Source organism: Eupeodes corollae, chromosome 3 (genome assembly GCF_945859685.1).
Source record: "Eupeodes corollae chromosome 3, idEupCoro1.1, whole genome shotgun sequence".
NCBI lineage: Eukaryota > Metazoa > Arthropoda > Insecta > Diptera > Syrphidae > Eupeodes > Eupeodes corollae.
Window position 1 is genome coordinate 79,286,796 of NC_079149.1, and position 21,507 is coordinate 79,308,302.

Consider the following 21,507-nt stretch of genomic DNA (forward strand, 5'->3'; position numbering starts at 1 on the left):
ACGCACTTTGGAAATTAGTTTTCAATAATAACCAACGTTGTTAAAGAGCGCAAAATTTCTCATTTCGTTCATCGAAGAAATAATATTGACTTTTTTTAAAGATTTAGAGTAGGAAACAGCGTTTATTGTCAAAATAACCTATGATTTAAAAAGGAACCACAAGAACGCCCATTATGTTCTATGGGTTTAGCACCAAGTACCAAATATCGTAATCTAGAATGCAAAAATCAAGAATGCAAAAACCTCGAAATACACAAAGTTAGAAGAAAACATTTAAAAAATAATAATAATACATTTCATAGGAGTTTGTTCCTTCGTTTTTGTCTTTTAATAATCAAATCAGACTAAATACAACCAAAATATAAAACAAAGTTAAAAGACAAATGTACGATCATGAATTGCATGTAAACACATATTATAGAGTTCGTTCAAAAGTAGTTTCACGGATTCGATGTTTCAAGTTTTGAGTGTTTCAAAAATTTGATGCAAATAGTGTCTGACTAATAATAACTTTATTTAAAATATAAAATTTACAGCAAATTTCTCAAAAACTTGCTATTCGATTTGATATTAAAACTTGTTGCGACCTAACACTAGGTTTATTTGTAGTTTAGGGGTTTGTAAGAAGGCGCAATAGTAATATGAATTGGAACATGTGGGAGTATATAAAAATAGAAAAAAACGGATCTACCTGGATACTGAAAAAGCTTTTATACTATTTTGGCTTGTTTGCTTTAATTTTTAAAAGTATATCGAATGTTTGTATTCTTTTAAAGTAACAACCAAAACTGGTCACAAGTTTGGAATCATTTCAATGTATGTAAAATGTGTGATTGTACAAAAAAAAACAGTTCTATTTCATATTATTTATTAATAACTGAATAACTAAACAAACGGCGCTTAGCAAATTATGTGTAGAAAAAATACAATACTTAATGCTACCATACCTGGAAGTCAAAATGCCACTCAATTTTTAACAGGATAATAATAAGTATTTTTTTCGAGATAAGAAAATTTACCATATGGAATAGCCTGCCACTGCCCCCGGCCTAAATCTAAAATAGCTTTGATAGGATACATAAATAGATATAATTTGTATGCATAAAATGGGGTTTTATCTTTACACAAATGTACATATATTATATAAAAATAAACAATTTTTTATCAGTCATTGTTGGTAACCCTTTCTTTAAAATAAAAAAAACTACCTTTTAAAAGTAGACTAGGCTTTTTCTCTAAGAAAACAAATGAATTTTTTTTTTCCTTCAAGAACCATTCGTAATTATTTTGCAGCGGCAGCGCCCAGTATTTTAAATTATATGGAGAGGCCATAATCAATACAAATCAATAAAATAGCATACAAAAACTAGATAGAATATTATAAGTAATACATTTGCATACAATTTTAATAAAATACGCCTTTTTTACCACGCCCACTTTTAGAGGCGATCCAAATTATTGTTGGGTCAATTTCTTAGAAAACGATAGAGATGTAGAGATTTTTACAAAAAGCTCAGTAAGCAGCCTAACAGAGTTTATTGCCAACATTTTTTGGGGGTGCATACAGAAAACTCGTTGGTCTTTTATTTGTTTTTCTCCTCCATGTATCAAAACCTTTTGAACTGTAAACACACAAATCCATGTAAGGATATGTTGTAGTCTCTCAGTAATTTTCGAACTTTTTTGGATCAATCGAAAAATAAGCATTGATTGCCTGCAATATTACTGAAAAGCGATGGATAAGTCCTAGTTAACTCCAGTTATTTGCCTTGTTATGGTTTGTTTAGAAATTTCTAAGATGTTTTTCTGTCATTATCTGATCTACTGCCAAGCTTTACGAAATTCACCCTAAGTTCTATTCTCCTTTAAATTCAATTTACATTTTTTGATTCTTTTCCTTTTTGTTTATTTCTTCATTTTTTCGCCAGATTTTGAATTCTTGCATGTGGCCATATTCAGAATGAACTCTATGGTCTCTTTACGTACATTCATGAAGAGGTAATACCCCACAGTATAAACATTAGTGTTAACTGATTTTTTTTTCCCAAATGATCAAAAAATATAATTTACGGCGTTAAGGAAGTCATAGTAATAACTATTAAATCGTAATAATAAATATGCATATACATACTTGCTTTCATTGTTTAGGGAAAATATTTGAAGTTATTCAATTAAAACAATTTTTGGAGGCATTGCCACTTAAACTACTAACTAATTTGTAACTTATTTGTTTTGTATTCTATACTTAACGGTTCCTTGTATAGAGTAATTAGTACAAACAATTTTTAAAACTATACATCTTAATTTTTGTTTTCCAAAATTGTATTTGTTTTTCCCCAATTAAGTAAAAACATCAAAAAATTCAAAAGAATCCTCTTTGAAGAAAGCTCGTTTTTGGCTTCAAAATCACTTAAGTTTTTTTTGTCAACTTTGGGGCTTGAAATTGATTATTTATTTATAAGATACACGACTAGGTCGAACGAACTTGCTCATGTATCCAAAGATTCTGTTTAAAAATATTTACTGTATTTTATGATTTAAAGATGTACTTTCAAACCAATTTTTAAAATAAAGTATTTGAAAATTCTTTGAAATAAATGTTCAATGCACAAAATGTGTAAATTTTATTTTTAAAATATTTTTGGTAAGAGTTATTTAGGATGTTTTAATAAACCTCATTTCTTCAATTTAACTTCCCATGTTGTCTGTCGATTTATCTTGCTTAAAAGTTTGTAGGTTTTCATGTTGGGTTAAGAAAGTTGTCGGTTGAATTATTCTTACAAATTTAAAAATTACCAACAATATTTTTCATATAAAGAAATAGTTTAGTTTAAAAATCTAGTTTTGTTAAATAGTTTTTTAGTCGAAAAAAAATGTTTACCGATTTTAGTAGCATTTTTTTAAATTTATAAAAATTGAATGAATAAAATAAATTTGAGGGATATTAAAAACTAAACATCAATTTTTTACCAAATTTGCGTACTATTTCTTGTAGATTTTATTTTTTATAAAAAAAAAACTACTGAATATCGAAAATAATATTTTCTGTGAAATAAAAAAAAAATTGAAGACAATATTTTTAATTTTTAAAAAGCTATTTGAATCGAAAGTAAATTTTTACCAAGTTTATATATTGTTTTTTTTTTTTTTGTTAAGGTTTTAATCTTTGTAAAAAACTGTCAATTCAATTTTTCTCAAAATTTTTCAGAACGTCGACAACAATATTTCTTATAGGTTAGAATAAGCTAGAAGCTATAATCTCAAAATTTTTAAAAGACATTTGAGTTAAAAATCAATTTTTACCAACTTTTGTTAAAATTTCTTTTAAGTTTTTATTTTTTGTAAAAAAAAACTGTCAATTCGATTTCTCTCAAAATTTTACTGAATGTTGACAATAATATTTTTCCAAAGATAAAAGTAGTTTGAAGGCAATATCTAAAAGTTTTGAAAAGAACTTTAAGTCAAAAATCAATTCTTACCAACTTTAAGTATCTAATGTTTTTATTTTTTATAAAAAAATCTGTCAATTCGATTTTTCTCAAAATTTTACCAGATGTTATAAACTTTATTATTTATAAAATTATATTTTAGTCGTAAAATTTTTGATGTGACAACCTCAAAACTTGATTTATAAAAAAACCGTTGGTTGGGTTTTTTCAAAAAATATATATAAAAATATGATATATATATATCACGTTACAATATACTATATACAATTTAATTCAAGTCTCTAGCGTTTTTGGTTCGTCAGATATTTAGGATTAACCAAAATGTTCACCTTTTTTTAAACTGCTATGTTAAAAAAAACTACCCACGCAATTTTCTTGAGGGCTGTATTTACATTATTATCTCTATAACAAAATTTATTTGATAAACACATATATGTATAATTTATAAGCTATGCACGGCGAAAAAACATCGCGAACGTACGGACGTACGGACATACGGACATACGAACACTCACGCAGAGACATCTTTCTAAAAATCTTTTATTTCGACTGTAGGGACCTTGAAACGTCGAGAAATGTCAAACTTTTCAATTTGACAAATCGGACCCTTTATAATAACTTCCTATGGAGAGTTAAAAATCTAGCGGTCTGTTTGATTATTATTTTTAGTTTGAAAAAAAAAATGAAAAAAATTTCTAAGACAAATCGGCTCAAAACCTTTATTTAAAAATTTTAAGTCAATAGACCCAATGCTTAAGGCTTAGGGGCTAGGACAGACAGACGGAATGAATCGGGTTACCCACTTTTTTCGACATCTTTACAATCGTAATGTCAAATTTGAGCAACATCATGAGTTCGAATTGTTTACGAATGAAAAACCTGCCATATTGTTCCTTTATGTCGCAAGTAAAAATACCGATCCTAATGCTTCAATTATTTCTTAATCAAACTACAAAGTCAAACATTTAAATGTTTAAAAGTCGATAAAATTATTTTTGTCCGCCCCTGAACCACTGTGCGGCATCGCCGCCGTCGTCGTTGTTATCATACTGGTGCCTTAACTAAATTCAGACTAAGGTCATATCATAAACACAAAATCTGAAATGTGTAACAGGAAATTACATTCAACTTTGATTCTTAATAAATATGAACACATATTCGATTATTGTGTTCTTATGACCCAAAGTACCTTCATACATCCACTTAAACAAGAAATGATTTAATTCAGAAAACAAAGTCAGTCAGCATTAATCAGAGAAACTCAAAATCATTCTAAATTGAAACTTCTACTCTTATAAACTTAACTCTGAGTGACATCATCTAACCATTCCGTTTTTATTACCCTCGGTTATTTGTGTGTTTTTGTTTTCTGTTGAAACTAACGTAAGAAAACGGAAAGTTAGATTTGTATATTTTATCTAAATAATTTTATCGAAACGGATTATTTTTTGCATTTCGAACCATAATAATATACAACCCAAAAACCAAGCACTGTACTTAGGGCAAATTATTAAGACTTACAATTTATGAAAAACTCACAATTCGCTAACACATTCATATGAATGGGAGTATGTATGATTCATCTTTCGCTCAGTATAACGCCTAACGATGACGAAATTTTTAAAATGAGATAGAAACTACGGAACGTGTCTCCCGATATGCGTCATTTTGATGATTGCATTATTTTAGCGAACTTGAGATATTGAATAATCTTGAAGTATTTGTATGTATCAAGAAGTAAAGGAAAAAGTATTTTAAAGAACATTATGTACATATATTTAAGAATATGTACTTACATACATTTATTTATGAATATTTCTTAATAGTTTAATCAGTCCCAATAAATTTATTTTTGCTGGTTGAACTTGATCCCGTTTGGTTTGCCGCTCCATCGTTTTGATATGAAGTATAATTTATTCAGTTATTGTTTATGCCCAATGCTATTATTTTGTTTTCGTAGGAATGGCATCTTTTTCTTACATTAAGCATACCTATTGCTCGCCAACAAGTGGTAGATACATTAAAGATATTAATTTGTTTCCAAGATTTAGGTTGTGTATTGTAGATCGTGTTGAAGAGGTTCTTTCTTTTTGTAGGAATGACGTTATAAAAATTATTGCTAGTTATATTTATTTAAAACATTCTGTAAAAATAAACTTTTGACGACATTTGTTGGAATTTTTATGGCATCGAAGTATTTATTTCTCATCATTACTATACTTCAGAAAGAATGTTTAATTAAAGATAGCTTGATCATGCGTGCACAATTCATTCATATACAGTGATGGAAAAAACGATCGTTGCTTGAAACTTCTATTGTATTGTAAAAGTGTATTGCGAAGAGAAAAATTACCTATCGACTGTCCTTACTTTAAGAAAAAAAATCATATTAAATTGAATACATTATAAAAGAATCTCATAGAATTATTCCCCACTACTTTGCACTTAATACAAAATATAAAAACGAATTGAGAATGGTATTGTATTCTTGTAATACATTTAATTAATGGTTAAAATTGTTTTTAATACTTAAATTTATGGTCGTTACACGTTTATTTTTGGTAGCAGAATCGCATCTTGTACCTTCTTGACACTTGTCTTCGAATGTGTGAAATAACATAATTTTTGATTTTAAAACATAAGATGTCATAATTTTTATAATTATTAATACAAATTGAAGAAAAAGCCATTTTCTTCCTTAAACGATTTGAGAAATTTTGATGCAAAATTTGATCCCTTTGTTAAGGGTTTAACAATTTACTAGTTAGCAATTTGCTAGCAATTCTCTAAGGGACTCCAAAATTTTGAACTTTTCAATTCGTTTTACTAAATATTGGAATTTGATAATTGCCTTTTATTAAAAAACAATCAACGAAACATTTCTAAAAAGTGACAGTTCGTAAAAATACACAAACCAAATACGCTTAAACGGATGGCTGCGTTTAATCTCGTGTTGGATAGGGTATCTTGGATAGGTGGATTTGTATTTACCTTGATGAACGAGTAGGATAGCTGTATTGAGATAGCTGTCACAAAATAAAAACAACTTTCAGCTATTCACAAAAATTGTTGTAAGATAAAACATTTAATGGATAATTCAACTGATTTGTCGGACGATGATGAAATGATAGGTGCGTAACAATTTTTTTTTTATAAAGTACAGGCGCTCAAGGGGATTTTAATACCCTTAACACGTTTACGGTTAAACACAGTGCGATTCTTAGGAAAATAGAGAAGGATGATAGGGGAGATACTGGTGCACATTGGTCTTAAAATTTTGAATATTGAAATGGGAGAGGAAAACAGAGTTGGGTAAAGCATTTCAAATTCTCGATGAGTGGTTAAAAAAAGAATCTCTATACTTAACAGTACGTCCGAAATTGACTATTGAGCTCGAGGGCAAACTGATGAGCATTCCTGGAAGTGCTGGTATTACGACTGAATTGTTTGAGGGAGGAATGAAACTGGCTAATTCGACAGAAAATTGTTTGTAAAAGTATCTGTAAAACAACGAAAGGCATGAAACATTGCGCCGGTGTTCGAGAGATGTAAATGTTTCGGTTATAGTTCTATCGCCTATATCATTTTCAAAGCCCTTTTTGTATTATCTAAAAGGTTCAAACTTGTTTAGGGGCTCCTGCCCAAATATGCGAGTTATATTCAAGTTTTGGACGAATGAAGGCTTTGTAAATTACCGCCAGATCAGAAGGGGTGAAAAATTTCTACACCGTCGGAGAAATCCTAAGCACCTGGCACAATTTTTGGCAATATCAAATATGTGATCATTCCATAAAAGGTGATCTGATAACGAGTACTGACAGTTGATTAGTTTCCTGGATGCAAGTGCCAATCATAGATAGCGGCATCGGGGGTATTTTACGCTTCAACGACAGGACAGCATTGAGTTTTCGAAGCATTAAATATATAAGAGATAATCTTCTAAAATTCGGAGACAAGTAGCTTCTTCATCGTCCATTATGTACAGAACATCCTCAAAGATAACTTCAACTAACATTTTGTATCTTTTTGTTAACCAACAAATACAAAAAGCTGAAATCAATGTTCAAGTTTCTTGAAAATCAACCATGTGTTGAATCACCTGTTCTGTCAGATACCTAAATACCCCAAAAATTCTGAGTTAACTTTGTATTGATTTTTTGACATCGCAGCTGTTTTTGATCAGCTGTTATTTTACACTAACGAAAAGGTATCCGGATAACCTATCTGTCTTTGGTTGAACGCAGCCATTAAATGGAATTCCACTGTTAGAATAATTGTAGATGTCATATGGATTAAGTAGCCATTCCGTCATTTTAAATTAAGAAAATTGTGAAGGAATAGTTAGATGTTAAAATCGTTTAAAATTAGGCAAATCATCTTTAAAGCATTAACATATGTACATACATACATGGAACAATACAAGATTTCTTTAACAATTTCTTCTAGAAAGAGTCAAAAATTAAGTCCTTAGCAAAATATTCAGAAAATTAAACTTTTGTAACTACGAGTAACACTTCCAACATGCAAATTGGAATAATCTAAATTAAAAAATAAATGATATTTCAAATTTTCAATGACATATTTCAAAAACGTATGAAAATCAGTTTTTTTATTGGCAAGCATATAAGAAAAAATAAAATCAATTTAAAAAACAGTAGATTTATAAAATAACATTTCTTTTCACAACCGCTTAAAAAATTCAGCAAAAAAAAAACTTTGTCAAAACCTAAAAACCACTTCAAAAATTTAAAACAAATTATAGAATCAATGAGTAATTCAACCGAATGCCTGAGTATCACTAACTCTAGAATAAATGAATCATGAAATATGTGATTAGTGTTTTGTAAAGTACCTATCAGTCGGCACCTTAACCAATACTTAAATTATGGCCCTGTAGACCCTGGTTAAGTTCCTTTTTAATTTATTGAGATGAGAACATACAGGCCTATTCTGCTTTTCATCGGGGGGAATTTTACTTGAAATTTCAATAATCATTATTCTGCTATTCATTCAAAATGAATCTGTGTATGTCGGTAACGTCGGTAATACTGCGCGGTATTCTTCTATTCACGTGAAAGCATTAATACTATACAATTCAGATCCGCATATAAAATGCAGCGGATTTTTCATTTGCTGTCTGGTTTGTTAGTTCACCCTATGGAAAGCAGAATGCAAAGGCAGTGTGAAAGGGAATCGAATGGGTGAATCGAATATATACGATACGATCCACGTGAATCAACAAAATAGGACTGATAGTTTAAATATCTTAGTTATAAAAAAAAGAAAGCTTAACCTTATTTTGAAAATTAAATGAAGGTACATATTTTAATTCTTCCAGTTTTTTAATCTCTTTAAATGAAATAGGTATCTTCGAAACCTAGACGATTTTTTAATTATTGCAGTTTTCAAGCCTTTTTTACTTTTATCCTTTTGAAAATATGGCACTTACTTTTCATTAAAAATAGAGGCTCAATGTTTTGTTTTAGTAAGGGTAAGAGAAATCATCTGTTGGTAAACATAATTCAAAAATTGGGTTTTTTAAAGGTATGAGGCTCATGTCAAATTTCGTATAGGAAATAAACGCGAATTTTAAAAATGAATTCAAGCCATTTCCTGTTAATATAGCATTCAAATTGGTTAATACACTAAATGCACTAAAGGAACTTAAACCTAGTTTATACAAAAAAAAAATAAAAGGTTGTGAATTAAAACACAGTTTACACAAAAAAAAAAGCCGAACGCCTTTGCTACTCCTTGCTCTTTCCACATATTAATAACAATTTTAGTTGATATTTTAAAAATAATTGTGAACTTAAATGAAGCATAAACACTCTCATTGTTTTGTTCATCCCTTGTTTTGTCACAACTACGAATACATTAACGTTTTAATATTTTCTGCGTTTTTGAAATAAAGTCATATAAACAGAATTTTTCTGAAATGCGATAAAAATTGTTTTATATCATTTTTATTCCAAATACACTGGAATTGGAAATGTATCATGTCTTATCGTATTATTTCAATAATCCCTAACATTATGTATATAACATGCTTGTATGTTCAAGTTCAAACTCACATTTACTTATTTCCTATATTGTTATAACTTTTACAGCAAGTACTTATCTTATCAATCTTATAAATAAGGTGTAGTCATTTGCAATTTAATATGTGCGTGCATGAAAAATAAAAACCAAAGAGTAATATCTTTTTTTTTTTGTATATGTTCATATGAAAGTAGTTTCAATTGTTAGATATATATATATATATCATAGTTTTCCTTCAAATGTAATTTTCAATTCAAAATATCTTTAAAATATTATAAAATTTTTCAGTTGTAAGATATAAATTAAATATCAAATCTCTGAGCAAGCTGCGTATTATAAAAACAAAAACAATTATTTGTAAAAAGCATTTATCTATGAAAATAAAATATCTATCTATCTATCAATTGTTAGATATATCTTTAAATTTGTATTAAAAGCAAAACTGGTAAGGTCCATTCCAGCTCCAAGACAAATTATTATATCAAGAATATATATATATATGACGTAGGGTTCAAGCCCAATAAAATACAAAAAATAATAAAATACAAACACTTAAAATAGTTGAAAACGAGTTTATTTTTTATTATGCTATTTAACCAACTTTTTGCGCTAAAATGCTATCATATTTTGTTTTAACAGCTCAAAAACTTTCTAGATTGGGTAAATCAAGAACAACCGCAAACGGAACCTTGGGTAAGTTTATTAATGTAAAAATGCAGCAGTAATGCAGATTTGCGTTAATAAACGTAAATACACTGCATTACTGCAGTCGGTAACTGTGTTCAAAAAAACAGTCTGACAGTTCAAATGCGATCAAACCTGCAGTCATTTTATTTCTGATGCTGCTCTGCAGGAAAATTTCAGAACAAGATGAGTAGGTAAAATAATTAAATATTTATTAAATTCTTGTCAAAAAATAAAATGGTTGGTTAATAATAAGTTGAAATATAATATTTATACTTCATAGAAATAATTTAATGAATGAATTTGTTCCATTCAAAATATTTAAAATAAGTTCTAATAAAACGTTTTTATTGGACATTTTAAAATAATTTGATTAAGACACTAAAAACCCAAAACCTGCGTAACTCAAAAAAAACTTAATTATTTTTGTCATACTTTGATGACATTTATGAACTGGTTTTTGATATTGTATATCTGCCGCATTCTTGCAGTAGTTTTTCTGTTCATAAATGCATTGCATGAATTTTGGCGGCATGGCTTGTACAACTAGTTGCATTTTTAAACTCAACCCTTATTATCTAGACACCCCTCTGGCCTTTTGATTTAAGAGAAACCTTTTTGATCTTTCTCTTTTTTTATTAAATTTTAGAAAAGACTCAAATTGACTACATTCTCTCGAAGGTAGTTTTGTAACGGTCCTTGGTAAATGTTGTTGTACATTAAGATGTATATTGGGGGCGCTTCTACTTCGATTGCACTTTTCTAATTTTAAGCATAAATAATCATACTTATTTATTTTTGAAATTAACGGATGTCTACTTTCAAAAGTTAATTTTAACACTCACATTGTTTGCATGCGGCCTTAGTTTTATGTTTAAGTTGTATAATTTTCCAGCCTTAAAGGATTGTGATAACATTTCAATTTTATATGGAAGAATATTAAAAACAATCAAAAAAATACACAGTAAAACATACATATATAATGTACATACATACAGTTGCTCCCAAAAGTGACTCAATTGAGAGTTAGTTATTTGTTACTTTTCATATTTAAGATGCAATGTTTTTGGAAAATTCTTTTTAATTTCTATCTTTTATTATATTTGTTTTTTCTTAGGAATACAAAAAAAGACATTACTCAAACAATAAACACAAGGTAATATTTAAAAAACTTCATTATCTCAACATTTCATCGCACAAAATTAGGCGTACACTTTGTATTTATGGTTTCTTAAATCAAGTTTTCAAAAAATGCACTGCTATATTTACTTGTTTTTTTTTTTCTCAATTAAATTTAAAACCAATGTTCGTCGTAGAAATAATTTTCCTTTCAATATTCACTTCCTCATTTTTTGTGGAAATGGTAGAAAAAAGAAAAAAACCGACATTGCTACATGACAATTATTTTAAAACTACATTTAAACAAGAAATCCTTACGTGAAAATGGCGAAATCGTCGGCTGAACACATTCAACGGTCTAAACAATACTTAACGAATATGTGAAGGTACGACCCAAAACAAACCTGGAAGAGGACGAAAAAAATTTCTCAGCATTACAAATGAATCATTTTAAGAAAATTCGAGGTAAACCTCAAAACGAGTGTACCAAACTTAGCGGTCGAAATGGCGACACTTATTGAATGTTCAGTTTCAACCGAAAATGATGGTCGCGTTCTTCGGAAGAATGATGTTAACGGCAGAGTTGCTCGGAAAAAAACCTCTTATTTCCAAAATTAATAAGCGAAAACGTCTTGAGTTCGCTAAAAAGCACCTCAACAAATCCCAAAGTTTCTGGAACGATGTTTTGTTCTCGGACGAGACCAAAAGTAACTTATTTCGATCTTATGGAAAGCAAATTATTTGGAGAAAGCCCAATACTCTGTTCAAGACAGAGAATTTTCTTGCCACTGTTAGGCATGGGAGAGGAATGGTATGTTATGGGGGTCAATGGTGGCAAATGGGACTGGAAACTTTGAATTTATTGACACAATAATGGACAAGTGGACATTTTTGGACGTTCTTGAAAGAAATATGCGTCAGTCTGCAGAAAAATTGAATTTATTAGTAAACTTTTACTTCCAACAAGATAACAATCCAAAACACACATCGCTTTTTGAGAAGGAATGGTTGCTGTATAATACAAGCACAAGACCCCAGCTAAGTCATCGGAACTCAATTCCATCGATCATTTGTGAGAAAAAAGCGAAGGTTGAAACCAACAAAAGTCAATTGAAAATTTATTTTTTTAAATTTTTATTATTTTTATTAATTGTTTTTGTTATTTTTCCTCTTGTTTATTTAACATAAAATATTTAAAAAAAAAAAGAAAATTGAAAACAAAATTTTAAAACCATAACATTTTAATAATTTCAAACAGCAAAACAGTTTTTTTTTCGCTGGTGTACGCTCAATTTTGAGAGTAACTATAAGTGTTACTGTCAAAAACTAAAAACTCTGTTAAATTTATGGTCACAGCATATTTGATACAAGAAAAATAAATAACATTTAATAATTATGGGTTGTAAGTTTCAAAAGCCTGGAGTTTGTTCGTTACTTCAGGGGTAATTTTTTTAAACTCTTCAATAAGTCCTTTTTTAAGGTCATCTGTGTTAGATGTTTTGTTTTTACGGATGTTATTGTCCAACACAGATAGAACATTGTTGGCACCTTTCAAATTATTTGCAAAACACTTTTATACTTAATAAACTGTAAATTTCCGTCAGAGCCAATTATGTTAAGCTTAGACTCGTCAGCGAAAATGACAGAATCTCCAAATTCAGAGTCCTTTAGAATATATTCAGATACATACTAAGGCGTCAGTTATAGCTATCATTGGTTTTCATCATTGAAAACAAACATTGGCATTTTCTTGACAGGTCTATTATAGCTGTCATTAAAAGTTTCTGTCATTGAAAAAAACTTCCTGATTGAAATCACCTAAAAACTTTTACTGACGGAAATCTGTCATTGGAATTGTGTAAAATTGGAACACAAATCAGTGGAACGATTCGTTTCACTTTTGAACATAAAAGTATCAGCTGTTCGGGAAAATGAATTTCCGTCCGGAAAATTGAAAAATACATTTTTAGAGGAAAATAAATATGCAATTATGAAATGTATCAAAAAAATTCTTTGTGTGATTTCCGATCGATCAGTATACAATTTTTATTTCTAATCATAGGGCAACACCGTCAAATATCAATTCAAAAATTTTTCTGGATCGATTTCAATGATAGCTATGACTGGCGCCTAACTTAGGATTCGCTTTAGTTGTTCACAGTTCACACCGTTAATCGTTCGTCAGACTCTTCATGCTTATTCAAATAGAAGAAATCCTTTTATATGTAATATAGTTTCTGTATGTTGAGAGGGATTACTTGTAATTCTGCTTTTTAAACCCCAGCTTACTCGATGAGTGATGGATAGGGCGTTGGACTGTCATGCAAGGGGTCTTGGTTCAATCCCTGCCTGTGCCACCTTACTGCCTCTTGCGAGGAATTGACAAATCCTTCAAGAGTAATTCTTGTCATGAAAAGTGCTTTCTCAAATAAGCCGTTCGGATTCGGCATAAAAACTGTAGGTTTATGAATAGCTGTGTTAACTTATTATAACTTACTTCTTATCTCCATGGCTTTACTAAAATACTAGCCTTGAACTTAAATGCTAGTTTCTTTGCGTTGTGAATTTTGTTTTATTTTTAAAGAAAGTATGAAGAAAAACAATTAATTTGAAGTAATGATAATTTTCGTCCATATCAATTAAAAAGTAATTTGAAGGCAATTTACTGTCATGAAAGTTAATTATCATTGTGTTTATTACTTAGAAAGTGTTTTCTAAATGCATGTAAATTTTAAAATAATATTCAAAAAAACACACTATGTTAGGACTTATTTGAATAAAAAAAAGTTCTGTATTTTTACTTGTAACAAAATAAGCGAAGATGTGCTGCTTTGATATTAAGCATAAGATAATCTGAGTTTGTAAGTAAATTAAATACAGTATTTGATGAGTGGATATAGTTTAATCAAAACAACAACAATAATTCACCCGATTAACGGTTAATATAATTTTATCAATTCAAACAAAAATCGTTATTGCCAAAGTAAATTGATAAAATATTATGTCATTATAAATAACTTTAATTTGCTGCGTAAATATTATGTATATAAATTATGTGGCAAGTTTTGCAATCTTAAAAAATTTCGAACTCGAACATAACATTACGTTTAAAAAAGTGGCATCTCCGATTTCGTCCGTCTATCTGTTTGTCCTGGCCTCTGCACAGACGAAGGCATTGGGTCGATTAATTTGAAATTGGGAAATAAGGGTTTTGCGCCTATTCGCGTAAGGCGTTTTCAAAACTAAAAATAAAAAATTGCTTAAAAATTCGAATTTTCTCAAAGATTTTTGTAATTTTCCCTACAAAATTTGTTTTTAATTTGGCTTCTTTTAATATAAGAAATATGTTCGTTATTTTGTTTTCAGTTTTCTCAAGAACTAATCAACCGATTTCAATAATAATTATAATTTTTTTGCACAAGCTCTTATAGTAAGTATATTATAGTAAGTAAGAGAAATTGCCAACAAAACGATCCGTAGTAGCCAGATTCTTGCATTTGAAAATTGGTTCAACTGAAAGAAGATCTGTCAGAATAATATTAAAAAACACACAAATAGAAAAAAGTTTTGCGAAAATCAAAAGTCAAAATTAACTTAGCAAAAAAAAACTAACTAAAACTAATAAAATGGAAAATTTTCAAGAAGAAATGTTAAGAAAACTTCTGGAAATTGAGATTCTATAAAAAAAAGTTCATTTAGCAATTGCTTCAAACAGGGGGTTTGTTCGTAGACTACTACATTAACATTTGGTGGAAGCAAGCTTGAAAATCGCCTCAATTCTTTATATACCTTAATCGAATTGAAATAAGCTTGATTCGCCTTGATTTCGGTTGAGGATCGAAATCGAGTCAAAATTTGCGAAGAAAAACATGTGTGGAGGAGTTGGTTTTACAGATAATGCGTTATGGTCTATTTATTTGCATGGTTGTGTACAAAAAATATAGTTTTATTTCAATCAAATTTAAAAAAATAAAAAAATAGCATATGGTGCTGAACTATTCAGTTTTTCATTGTTTAACACGTACCAAACTATCTCACTTGCACTTCATTAGAAACATCGAAAACCCATTTGCATTTTAGAAAGTGCAGTCAAACTTAATTATTTTTAAATATTCTTTTGCGGTGGAAACACCAAAAAGGTTTGTTTAATCTTAATTGAGATAAACCTTTGGTGTAAACATAGCAAAACTTAATAATCTTTTCTATTGTTTTCTCTTGCAAAATAAGGACAGTTAGTTCATCTTTATTAGCAAAACTAAATAATATCAACAGTAAAAGATTGATTTTTCCCCAATGAAAAACACACATAATTCCAAATGCACAACTACTGAACGAACACAGCCATCGAGATACAAATGCAATATCAATCGTAACAACATTTGAGAACGAAATCACATAAGATCCATTCGAGACTCGTATAAATGTCGAAAACCCATCCATAGTAAGATTCTACTCTAACTTTTATCGGTGTTATTCATACTATGGATATTGTTTTTGTTATTCGTGTAAAATCCTACTATACTATGGATATATACACGGGTAGTGTCTAAATAATGTTTGATTATTGATAATGTCATGTTTATATTATTGATTTTTTATAAAATATTGAACATTTGTTTGCGAAATTCGATATCTTTAAGAGATATATTTTTAAACAGACTCTTTGGATACATAAGCAAGTTCGTGCGACCCAGTCGTTCATTTTATTTAATATTGTGAATGTGCGTCTCATAGATGTTTGTTTAATTTTTCTTTAAGCAGAACAATAATATATTTAAAAAAAATATATTTTAAAGCTTTGTATTAGGTACCTACAGCTTTGGAAAAAAATTCTTTGGTGAGTTCAACGTTCCCTTCTTTTGGCTTATTAGTGAAACAAAATGTTCAATAATTTTATACCTACCTACCTACTTCATTATTTAGACCCTCACATTTTTTATATTTTTTTTAAGCTTTTGAGAACTCATCGACTTTTGTACGATTGTACGATTCTTTTTTCCATTTAAAACAACTAATTAAGGAATATTCATATTGCATTTGTGATTTATAGACTCAAAATTGTTTTTTGGTGGGCCTTAGTTAAGGCTCATGTCTAGAGCGTCCTGTTGTTTTGTACGTTACTGTATGCCTAACTTTAAAGTAAGAGCTAAGTAGCTAAGCAGTAATTGGCTAGCGATAGATCAAATGGATAAGTCCAGAATAAAACGAATTAATTTTGTTCAGAAAAAAATCATTTTCCCAAATAACATACATAAACAGGTAGGTACAGGTATGATAATTTTCTGATTGTAATAGATTTTTTTACTTTTCAAAACCACCATACACTTTCGCCAAAAACATGTTCTCAAATACGATGTTTGAAAAATACAACAAAACCCCACTGAGTACTTTTTCAAAGTTAGACTAGATACCTTTATATGTACCTATGTATAAACATAATTAAATTATCTACAAACAAAACAAATTACCATTACCATACCCAAAAGGACCTACTTCGTCTTTTCAACAGGTGTGTAATCATGTAAATACATACCTACATATACATACATATTTACTTATATACCTACATTTTTAACTGATTGCATGAAAGAAAAATATTATGTTGAAAATCTTGTTTATGAGTGTGAAAAATCAGCAACACCGATAGCTAAAAAAATCTCATTGAATGGGTGACCTAAATTCTCAGTGATGACGACATCCATATATTTATCTTATCTACACATGCTATACGTCAGACACCCAAAAATCTTAATGAAAATGTCAAAAGAACATAGGTACATAGATAGAGAAAAATGACAAATACAGTATGATTAAAGAGTATTGAAACAGTAGCACAAAGTATTTTCTTTTTGTTCACCGACTGTTTCTCTCCTAGTTCAATTTTGAAACCATTATGTTTCTCCTTGAGACCAAAGAAACAATTGAATAAATTAACTTAATAATCATTTAACTGTTTATGAGCATTTTAATTCACTTAGAATTATAAATAAACCTTTATAAACACAGGGTAAGAATGGGTCCTGCTGAATTGCGGATTTCCCCAAGGTTCTTTTAAGTTAGCTTCTATAATATCCTTTGACTAACTCATAAATTAAATCTTATTTTCCTTTTTTTTTAATTTCAATTTTAAGAATAACGTTCAACTTTTAAAATCAATTGAATTTCGCAAAATGAAGACTTGGCCTTGTTGCATCCTTTACCTAATTAAGTATCATTATTTTGAATTTGCTGTTTGAAATTTTTTTGATGCGCATGTATCTATAAGGCATATTCACGCATCCCATGAAACTTCATTTCACTTCACTTTGCTGATGTCATGTCTCCCATCAAAATAAAATAACAACAACACCAAAGAGAGCAAGAAAAAGGAATTAAAGAGTCACGTTCACGACACAAAGACGCTGTTGATGAAATAAGGCAATGGCATGAGGTTGATACAATATACAAAACACAAGACCAAAAGATACAGCTTAGTTTTCAACTCTATCGTCTATCCCATCCCAAGCTAAAACTTGTATTTAAAGTAGTGATCCCGTCTAACAAGTTTTCTAGATATACCTTCCAGAGACCCATAATAATATTCTATTAAAGAAAAAGAAAAACAAAAACAGACATACTCAATACTCATAGATAGGTACTTGTACTTAAATAATGTTGCTTCTCGCAAACAAAAAAGTTAATAGATAGGTATTTCAAAATATGGGTAGGTAATTTAACTTCTTTATAATGTAGTATTTAATGGAGTTGCGAGTGCGATGAGAATAAAACCTAAATGCGAACGAAAGAAGAAAAAGTAACAAACCAATAGCTCAAGCTCAAAATGAGAAAATAATATGGTATGTATAGAAGATACGTTTACGTAGCCAGACCCAGTCCAGTACCAGTATCCAACTATAATAAAGAAGAATAAACTTGATTTTTTAACAAATACATTTATGTGTCTCTTTTGATTTGTGTTTTACTGTGCTTCTCTATGTCTCTCCATCCTATGACCACAGCCCAAAAAATGATCTCAAAAACGAAACATAGACATAGTGTCATACATATTTATAAACATTCATTTTAATTTTTAACAAAAATGCGTCTTCGCCTTATTAACTTTTACATACCTAGTCCAAATCCAATTATAACTAGGTACTAGTTTTGTATTTATATCACTTTGTTATAGATGTTCATCTATATTATAGAGGATCAATTGGAAATATTTTATAAAATTCTTAGTAGCACTCAAGACTTGTGTAGATATACAAAAAAGATACATATAATAATAAAAAGTTGTGTCAATAAGTGGCGGAGCGGACTCGAATACAAAAATAAAAAAAGAAAACACAATATATATTTATGTACCTAGATCTTTTAATTTAAAACACAAAATGCTGATCCACAACCGTAGGTAGGTAGGTAAAATGATTAAGGATTTAGGCAACCGCTAGAATAATTTGTTGATGTTGTATTTCCCGACCCGTTATCGATTTAATATTGACAAACAAAAGTAATCTACACTACACTTAGGTATAACTGAAAATAAAAACTTGAAATTTAGTTTTTGTTCGTGGTTCAGTGATTTGAACTGTCGGAGAGGTGCGGACACTGCGCTAGCGCTTCATAAACAATCTACAAGCGAGCGGCACAAGCAAGAGACTCGAACTGAAATTAAATTTTCTTTGGATTCGGAGTGGAGTGCATGTAGCGTGTTTATTCTGAATTCTGATTCAGTTCAGTGGTTGGTTTTTAGTTACTGTTTCGATTTCGAGAGGTTGTTCTAGGTTGTTGCCAACTGTGGTTTAGATACATGAATCAGGTATGGTGGACGTGGAATGACGTTTCCATTTTCCATAATAATAAACTAGATGTCTTCAACTATTCTTTTATTTTTATTATTCGTTGTGGAACGCGAGAAACACTCAAATTCATTTACAGTGCATTCTCGATTTTCGAAACCAATTAAAACAAGTGTGGTTATAATGACCGAGGTTGTTGCAATAACGCAGTACATATTTTAAGCACTGGCCAAGATTAAATCAGGGGGTCATTCCGTAAAACGATAGCGTTTTGACGATAATCATCAAAGTAATACACCCAAAACGATAGCTAAATCGTATGTCATTGATTTCCAAATACTAACTGAGCAAATTGATATAAAAATGTTTCGGTGTAATTAAATTTTGTTATAAAGTGAAAATGAAAACTCGCAAAAAAATAAAATTTATTATTATGGAAACAAATAAGACATAAATTAGACCCTCTCTTCCAAGCTATACGTATTTAAACATTTTTGTTTTTTCTTTCTCACTTTTAAAATAATCTAAACTATTATGTGTTTGGGTGTTGGATAGTAAGTTCTTGATTTAATATGTAATGTTTGTTTGATTGGGCTTTAATTATCAATATTCTTGATGCAATTAATAAAAAACTAATTCATCTTCTGTTACCCGTCCGTCGTTTCGCTGGCTATTTTCCAGCTTCTTCAAGGGATTTTTCAAATTTATTAGCTGAAGATTTAAAATATATGTTACAATGTGTGGAACTATTTCTATTGTTAATTTCTTACTTTTGAGTTAACTGTACTATTGCATTTTTTTGTTGTTATGAAAAGTTGTATAAATAAATAAATAACACAAATAAAAGATAAATAAACGAACAATTTTAAATAATGGAACAAAAACACAACAAAGTTAAAACTATTATAGTTTTGTTCAAAGTTTTTCAAAAGAGGCCTTCATAATTTCAATAATATCAGACTTAAATAAATTATAGTAACATCGTCGGCGGCAAAAAAACGGTAACAGTAACAATAAACAAGTAGTTGATAAGTTTGGTAAGAACATTGTTGCAAATTTTCACAATTTCCCATAGACAAAACCCAAGTTTAATAATATTTTAAAGTTATCGAACCAGCGTTATCTTTCGTTGAGTTCATTTTGACATTTCAGTTATCTTATACTGAAAACGATAGATGAGACGATAGTGACAAAGTTGTGAAGCAAATTATTGACGATATCGTTAATGATAATCGTGTTGACGGTTATCGTTTTGAAAATTACGGAATGACTTCCCAAAAAAATATAAAATATAAACTTAACTTATTTATAAAACTGTATCTTGTATAGTAAAAGTTAAAGTTAAAATCAAAATTATTGAAGATAATATTTATTTCTCCAACACATTGATTCAGACGTTCATTTAAAGAATAATTAGATCTGTGATTTTCTTAATAAAATAAATTTCGATTTCCAAGGAAACGACTCGGAGCATACGAATTAATTGTATTCAGCAAAAACAGGAAATAAATGAACGGATCTTTTAAATTCTTCCAGTAACGAATTATAAACCTTAACATTGAATTGGATTTATTTTCTATGAGTCAAAAATAACCCTAAGATCTTTCTTGATAAAAATCTTTCTCGAACAATATTATTAATAAAATACTCAGAAAAAAACGGAGATGAGCGAATGAGTGAAGGAAAAATTTGACATCTATAAACATTAAGAAGCAGTTTGTTTTTATGGCACCATTCTGAAAGTCTGTTAAGATCTTCTTGCTACTGAAAACAATCAAAAGAATTTTTAATACATGAAAATATTTGTAAGTCATCTGCAAACATAAGACTTGTCAAATTAGAAAAAAACATCTGGTAAATCATTAATTAATGAAAGAAGGAGTGAACCAAGCTGGCTTCCTTGAGGAACTCCTGATGTAACATCTATTAATTTAGAAATTGTCGAACCGATTTTAACATATTGAGTACGCCCTTTTCGATTTTAACTTAACCAATCAAGGATTTTGAAATGAAATCCTATTCCTTTCAGTTTTTGAATCAATTTTTCGATCTACTCTGTCAAATGCCTTTGCTAAACCTGTATAGACAACATCCATTTGAAAACCTATTTCAATATTATTTAAAATAAAGTGAGAAAAAAGGGTTAAAAATAAGTACAAGTTGACCTGCATTTTTCTTTTAAAAGGAAACATAACAGATTACAAACTATTTTTTCACATAATTTTGGAATAACCGTTAGTTTATTAACTGGTCTTTAAATAGAATTGAATTGTTTTGGAACACTTTTAAAATTTGGATTTATAAGACTGTATTCCATTCGTCAGCAAATTATTAAAAATAAACATAAAATTCTTCCAAATTTTATAAAGACGCGCTTAAATGTCTTCATATTAATACAATTATCCGAAACAACGCTAGTTATATGTATGTTA

The 21,507-nt window shown here is 29.3% G+C and overlaps 1 protein-coding gene across 6 annotated transcripts in view; it reads right to left on the reverse strand.

Moving 5' to 3' along the window:
• LOC129951686 (protein 4.1 homolog) overlaps positions 1 to 21,507 on the reverse strand; it is a 51,631-nt gene that overhangs the window by 16,160 nt on the left and 13,964 nt on the right. For 2 of the 6 annotated variants that reach the window (XM_056063973.1, XM_056063970.1), the window contains exon 1: positions 18,642 to 18,948. The exons of 1 other annotated variant lie outside the window; for it this stretch is intronic. The gene's annotated coding sequence lies outside the window, so the exon portion shown is untranslated. Of the gene's footprint in view, positions 1 to 18,403; positions 18,471 to 18,641; positions 18,950 to 21,507 lie in introns of those variants that run through there. 3 more of the 6 variants (XM_056063972.1, XM_056063975.1, XM_056063976.1) reach the window with 3 other exon arrangements.